Raw genomic sequence first — 7,879 nt, forward strand, 5'->3', positions numbered from 1 at the left:
ATCCCCAGTTACTTTGGTGGTCATTCCCAGGCATGTCTCTCCTCACTGCAGTGCAGTCTTCTCCCCTTCAGGTATGGCTGGCCCAGCCTGCTGTCTAGCCAGCTATCCTGCTTTCCCTGCCCTGCCTCCTGCCTGCTCCTTCTGTAATGTCCATCAAGAGCAACATATTCAGTGCCAAGGCAAGAGGAGAATCCCAGCTCCTTTCCGCCCTTTCACTCTTCTTAGCACACAGACACCCTTCACAGGCTGCGTACCCGTGTGATGCACCTGGCCAAGCTCAGGACCAGCTATGCCCCACAGAGCACCTTGCTACATCATCCTGCCTCACCTGCAAGCACGGATCATTTTCCCTGCAACAAGCAGCACACAGAGCAGCCCTAGCAGCAGCTGTCTGCTCTTACAGCTAGCAGGGAAGCTGCAAGCTATCAAGCGATCATCAGCAAGTGTCAAAGCAGAGAGGTGCTGTCCCTATGCTCAGGCTCAATCCAGCTGAACAACACAACACACAAGCAGCCCCATCAACACCAGCTGGATGGCTCAGTGGCCCCAGTGTCCACATCATTAAGGTGAACGAACACCAGACAGGCAACCCACTGGGAACACCGCTTTCAAGCGGACACAGTGCCAGCAACAAACTTCACAGTGTTGACGGCTGAGAAGCACCTGCATTACTCTGCAGAAAACTACAAGACCCAAGTGTAAGTGCCACTTACGTTTCCGCTTGCAAGAATTTCCTTTTCTTGTCCAGGTGCTTTTCTCCTCTGGCAAGACCTTAAATGATGCCACCATCTCTCCCAGCCTCTGTGGTGCCCCTAGCTCCCCCCAGGCCAGCATGCCCCCCGGCACCCAGGCACAGCTGGCAGGAGCAGGGGCTCCAGCATGTCTGCAGCAATATGATCAGGCAGTGACTCTGCTCTGATGGAGGCTTGCAACACCTTCCTCCACCCCTGCTTTCAATCACTTTAGGATTATCAAGGACCCTGGGAGGTTGTCAAGGATGTTCTTTTCTGTGTGCTTGCTGTCACTGAAGTAATTAAACAAAGGTCAAAGGGTGTCCCTGGAGGACCTGAGCAGCCCATTAAGCCTCTCATCTGAAGCCCAGCCCAGGATGCCAAGTGGAAATGCCCAAATGGGCATTTCCAGACCAGCCAGCACCCATACCACCCCACTGGGGACTTGTGAGGTGATGGCTGCCTGTCCCAAATGCTCGAGGTCTCTGCAGGTGGATGTTGAAAGATCACTGACAGAACCACAGGTGTGACAGCCACAGCCAGGATTTGGTCCCAAAGCATCAGCCTGAAGAGGAGCCTCTGGCAGGTGCAAAAGAGCCTAGCAGAAAAGGTCCAGCATACAGAAAATCCCTCTGCTGAGCGCGGATGGGGGCCCAGGTGCATTTCAGTGAATGCCCTGATCGTGGGAGAGCCACCTTGCCCCTGGGTAAGGGACCCCCGGGACCCGCAGCTGGGCCTGCAGACCAGGACAACAGAGGAACAGAGCTTGAGATGGGTCCAAGCACCTGCCTTTTTCAGACCCAAACTCATGGAAACACCATGTCCTCCAAAGCACAGCCTGACATCACTCAGGTCATTCAGTGCAGTGCAAGATATTTGTTCCCTTTGTGCTCCTTGGGAGGTATCTTCTAGGAAAGACTTGTGCAATCATGCTGCCTCCACCTGTTTGTCCTGCCTTGGACAATTTTGAGGCTCACTTGTCATTTCAGCCACATTTGACAGAAGGGTCAAGACCTCAGATGTGCTTGGTTTTGTGAAAACAAGCAGCACATGGGGAAGCGAGACCCTGTTTGTGCTCTCACTGCAGGAGGTGCTGCAGCCTTTAGCAGATATTTGAGAATCCACACCCCAGAGCAACTGCCTCAAGGTCCAGCAGTGGGAAAGGCTCTGGTAAGAGCTTGCACCTTCTTAGACACCAAGAACAGCATAGCAGCATACCCAACTGGAAGAAAGCCTTGAAGAGAGCCCCTAGTCAGCACAGGGACTGCCCATGTCTGCCAAAGTATCTGCTGTGGCTCCTCTTGCCAACATGGGACAACATGGGACAACCAGGAGATTGTTGATACTGAATAGAGCACCACAGAATTGGGTCCTGCCAGAAAAGGGATGTTTATAGCTTGAGAAATTGTGTGCACAAACCCTTCTCATTCCCCAGAGGAGGAAAAATCTGGTTAATGTGTCACCCCGCAGGCACTGTGGCTTACTTTGGTCCTTTAAACAAGCCTGAGGTTGCTGCTGAGCCCTGTCCCACAGCGATGCCTATCCCTCCCACCAGCTTGCTGCACAGCTGCGCTGGCCACGCACACCAGTTAGCAGCTGCCTCCAGGACCTTGTCCTTGAACATCCTTAAGGTAACATCCCTGCCTGCTAACTTCAGCTGGGGCAGACATGTTGTCCCTTGGCACGCTCCCAAGCCGTGGGATCTGCTGCACCCTGTGCAGAGACAGGAGAGGCCTGTACTTCGGCAAGCATGGCACATGAGGGAGACTCCCAGCCTCACCTCTCCTGCCTGCAAAATGTGATGCTCACCGACTGCTCAGCACAATGAGCTGCTCATGGCAGGGATGGCCCCTCAGTCACCACCAGCCCACCCACTCCTGCCCACAGGCAAGTTCCCATTTTCTGGCTTATGAAGATCACTCTTAGCTTTTGGCATCCCTGAACCTTACTCAGGGACTAACTGTGCCGTCCTGCAAAACGCAACAGCTAAGTGGCACCGAATCTGTCACGCATGGTCCAACCATGCCCCACTCCCAACTGGATTTGGAGGCATCGCTTGCAGAATAAATTCAGAGCAATGAACACCTGCCAGAAGTGCACAGACCACTCAAGTTAGGAAAAGCCAATGGTGAAAAGTGCAATTTCTGGGGGGCAGAGCCCCTCACCAGCACTCTCACTGACACCTTCCCCAGGCTGCACAGCAGCCAGGCGGTCCCTCTAGTTTGTGCCCACTCCTGCCTGCAGTGTGGAGCTGCACGTCCCGGCAGCAGCCTGCCACCAAGTGTCACTGGCAGATTTGGTGGACCCCAGAGCACCGATCACGGCATCTCCTGAGGCTGCAGTGTCCAGAGCCACGGCCTGCCACCCCCGCGCCGTGCTGGTCCAGATGGCAGAGGTGGCCGACGGAGCCAGCCTCACGCCCAGCCAGGCTAGGCCCAGCCCCCAGCTCTCCAGTGGCAGCTCGTGCCGCTGCAGCAGCACAGCCACATCACTCCTCAGCTAACCGCCTCGTGAAGGTCACAGTGCCACTAAACCTGACCTCCCAAAGAATCTTATCAGGAAGCTGGTGCTGTAACACCACTTTGCACAGCACACGCACGTTCTGCTTTGGCAAGCCTGCACATGGATTGACGCTAGCACTTGGTCACCCAGCTGGCACAAACCACACGATGCCTCCTGCATCCAAGGCTCAGCGCTGCAACGTGCCGCTCCCAGCTCGCTGCGCTCCTCAGGGACATGGTTTCTTTGCACCTCCAGTGCTGCCGTACTGAGCTCTGGCTCAAAGCAGCAGCTAGCACGGCCCTGGGAACATCCACCCAGTGTTCTACAGGAGCAGCAAAAGACAAGGTCAAACCCTTCCTCTGACGACCACCAGGCCAAAAAAAGACTAGGGTAAGCGCAACCTCTGCAGGAAGGCCTTCTCCCAGCCAGCCACTGCAGCCTTCCACATCACATCCTCTGTAAGCTAAGAGACCTGCCCCACAGCATTTTCCTGGGCTACACCATTTCTGCAATCCAGAAGAAATCCAGCTGCCGCTCGAAGGCATGGCCGCACCTTCCTCCGGCTTCAGCTGTCCCTGCCCTCCACCCTGTGCTGGCACCAGCCTCTGCACCAACTGTCTTGTGAGCCAGACCTGAAGACCAGTCCCTCAGAAAATTAATTCAACAGGAGGAAAGGGAAGCTATTTTTCAGCTGGCTCAGCTCCCTGGTCCTGCTCTTTACTCAACAGCACAAACCCCTGCCTGGGAGGGATCGCAATGAGCACCTGACTGGGGAGGGGGTACCCCCTTCTCCTAGCTCCAACCTGGGCATGCACGAGCCTGAGTGGCCAGGTAACCTTGGCCTCGCTGGAGTTACAGGGCCAGCTTCCCACCCCCGCTGCCTTTTTGGCCTCTGCAGTACACAGGCCAATGTCCAATACTCCCCTTTTTGAATCCTTGACCACCTTCTCCTGTATTTTTCTCCACTTGCTCCACACGCTGAAGTGTAAGGACCTCTTCCAAAATAAAGCTGCATTTTTTTGTCCCAGGGGATGCTCCCAGGCTATCAGCTGAAAGCAAGGGAGAGGATACAGTGTCCAAATACACCGTATCCTCACTCTCAGGAAGACTGCTCCAAGTCTTGATGCTGTTCCATGCTGTCACAGCAAGCAGCCAGAGGAGCACGGAGAAGTGGAGCCAGGCAGCTCTGCTAGGAACCACCACAGCAGGCAGAGGAGTCAGGGAGGCTGCACTCTCATTTGGCCACCACTCAGGAGTTACACAGGTGAACACTGACAGCCCTCAGTCTCAGCCATGGCTCACCAGGGAGCTGAGTTTCCACCCACAGAGCCAAACTCCACCGCTGTCCCAACACCTCCATTGCTGCCCCACAGAGCCCCCAAGCTGAGCAGCGATGCAGGCCTGCTGGGGACGCCTTTGAGCATGTAATAGGTATTGCTTGATCTCAAAGGCACTCTGGGAACGTTTGTCAACAAAGATACATAGATCCTACTTCCTCCAAAGAGGGAAACTGAAGTTACTACGTGCGAGGCTGTTTATAACTGACTATATGTTTAACTTCTCTTCCTATTTTCAATACGTTTGAACGTCCCATTTCCATCCTGCCAGCTAGGACCAAGGGACCTTTACACTGGCCATTCTTTATCTGACAAAGACAACAGAAACCGATCCATGGAAAGGCAGCGCAGTGCCACAGGTTATTAGAGCAAGACATGCTGCTCAGTTCAGACAGGACAAGTGTCCAATCTCTCCACTTTCACAGAACAGGAACTTAGAAACTGTTAACCTGGGGCAGACGGAAGAAGGATTCACACAATTTTAAATGAATAGACAAAATACAAATGCAGCCTGCAATCTAGAAATACAGGACTGCACTGTTTGGGTCAGAGGTCACTCCGAGCACCCCCTGCTCTTTTATCCCAACGAGGCCAAGGATCTGACCAAGGGAGATTGGAAGGAGCTTGTCCAGCTGGAGCTGCCCAGGGCTGACAGTCTGAAAGTACCACCAGAGAGAGACTTGCCTTCTCAGTTTAGTATCTTTGGATGACTTTAATATTATTGACAAGGGAGGGACAAAACCAGACTATTTCTTTCTTTTTTTCAGATCTTGGAAAGCCTTTGGCTCTTTGTCCCATCCACCAGCACGTATTTTGATTTCTGAAGATACAAAGACTCTTTTTAAAGGCATTATTTTATTAGGATTGGTTTACACTAAAGGCTTTGGTGAAAAACCTTTTCTTCACACCAGGATGAATGTCTTTGCCCATGTCACCTCATGGATTTCTCTAACCTCTTCATAAACCTTGGCAATGACTACAAATCCATTCTTCTTCCCTTAAAGCCCTGGATTACACACCTCACAGCCATAACTTGTAGCCTAACTCTGCAAAGCTCTTTGGGACAGAATTTAGATAAGCAGTTGTCTAAAAATAAGATCTTAATCCTGCTACGTGCAGCACAGCCTTCACCCTGAGCCCACATAGGACCCGCTCCAAGGACCAGTTCCAGCCTTTCCTCTCCACAAAAGCAAACTATTTCCTGCTCATGTGTTTAGTTTTCTTTGTATCAGTTCACATTTTAAACTAACAAGTCTGAATACTATCCAGTGGTTTATGAAGCAGAAGAGCCTCCTATGTCACAGCCTTCTCCTCCCTGGGGAGGTGGGAAGAAAGTTGCTTGAGCCTCATCCATTGCAGAAATAAACCTGCTCAGGAGCATCAAGCTGAAACAGTTTTAAAAACAACAGCCCCCCAAAAATCAGGGATTTCAAGTCTTAATTACAACAACACTTTACCGAAAGCACACACCTGGGAGTGCAGGAAATTAATTAAACAATAACATAACTGAAATACTGCTCAGAACACCTCTGAGTATAGTATTTTCATTCTATTAAATTCATAAAGAATGCATAATACTGTTTAAATCCTAATGCACTAAAAACATTTTTTCAATCAAGTGACCAGTCCATCAGGGATAAATCTTATGCAAGCTTCAGACAAGTAGGCAGGATCTCTGTACCTCCTCGGGTGGGAACCTGAGTACAAAATCAGCCCTAGAGAAGCCCTGGCCAGAGCCACTCACTCATCATTGGAGCCTGGTGCTGTTCTTCCATCACTCCAAGACAGGCTAGATCTGACTTCCACCTGGTTTTGTTATCTTGTGGCCGCCTGAACCAGATAGATTTCCCATGCTGTGGTTGCAGATGGTAATAGTAGACGTGAAAATGCTGCTTCTGCAGCTGGCCACCCATGACCACATACTCTAACTCTTCTTCCTGTAACAGCTCCTTTGGTCTTCAGTAACCTAAAACCCTTCCTTTATAAAATATAAACTTCTATGACATTCACATACATCTTGTAAAGTGTCTGCAACATTTTGAATAAGCTGACAATGTACTGACCCTTTGGGGTAAAACCAGGCCTTTTTTTGCATGTTTATACAGCACTTGGCATAACAAGATCAAGCCAGATCATAGGTACTGCTGAGTTTATGTATAGCCATACTAGCAGGTCCAGCCCTGCTCAGTTTGTAGTGCAACTTTCTCCATTCCCCTTCTCCCTCAGGGCCACCTGCCCTTTGGGGTATCTGCTGGGGCCACCCTCTGGAACCAAAAACCTAGAGAAGTCACCCATTAAATGATTTCGTGCTGCTCCTGACTTGCTCTTAGAGCAGCACAAGCTCCCTCTCTCCCCAGTATGCCCAACCACAGGGCCACCAGTTATCACTACTGTGGGGGCACGCTCCACTCTTGTTACACACTTACATCCTCCTGCTGAGAGTGAGGGGCATCCTCCAGACCTCCTCTCCTCTGCTGCTCCCTCACTCACCATTCCTCACCAGAGAGGTGGACATGAGCCAACTAACCCCACTGTGGATCCTCACCCTGATTTCCTCCTGTGCTACATTGCCACTTCCCTCACCTCCACTGGGTACTGAGCCAAGCTGCCATGGCCCCTGCACACTGGCTGGGCTGGGCTTTCACTACTCCCCAGCTCTTCCTTCTCACGCAAACACATCATGGAGGGGACCCGAGGTGCTACTATTTGTCCTTGCAAAGGCCAGCACCAATTCAGCACCAGGAGGCAAATGCTGCAGAGGTTTGAAGAGCAGAAGCCAGCAGCGAGGCCAGGGTGGAAACACCCCATCCCCTGCCCAGCAGCTCCAGACCCGCGGGGTCAGTGTGGTGGCCTAGCGCCAGCACCGTGCCTCGCTGGCTTCCACCCTCCTCATGCCTGTGCCATAAGCTGGGTTCCCAGCATCAAGATCAGAGCCGCGAAGGCTAGTCAGCATGGACAGCATGCCTGCTGCCGGCGATAGCGGGCAGCGTGACAGGGAACTGCGAGGCACCACCTGGCCCCACAGAGGGGGCACACAGACCCCCGCCAGCCACCCGTCACCCGGCACACCACAGGCCCCTCACCAATCTGCCCTGGCTCAGCATCCCCGAACCCCGCACCCTCCACGGGGCCCAGGAGGCGACGTCGGACCCGACCCCGCCTGCCTCGGTCCCCCCAGCAGCACCCGCAGGCTGTGCGGGGAAAGCAGCCCCGAGGGAACGGCCCCATAGGCACCACGGCGGTGCACTCGGTACGCATGGCGCTCGCGTGGTCACGTGAGGGGGCGGGAGGCCGCCACGTGATGCCGAA

The 7,879-nt window shown here is 52.9% G+C and overlaps 1 protein-coding gene across 1 annotated transcript in view; it reads right to left on the minus strand.

Annotated features, from left to right (window-relative positions):
• LOC142418222 (dual specificity testis-specific protein kinase 1-like) overlaps positions 1 to 7,879 on the minus strand; it is a 41,627-nt gene that overhangs the window by 33,207 nt on the left and 541 nt on the right. The gene's annotated exons all lie outside the window — the stretch shown is intronic.

Source organism: Mycteria americana, chromosome 17 (genome assembly GCF_035582795.1).
Source record: "Mycteria americana isolate JAX WOST 10 ecotype Jacksonville Zoo and Gardens chromosome 17, USCA_MyAme_1.0, whole genome shotgun sequence".
In the NCBI taxonomy this organism is placed as follows: Eukaryota; Metazoa; Chordata; class Aves; order Ciconiiformes; family Ciconiidae; genus Mycteria; species Mycteria americana.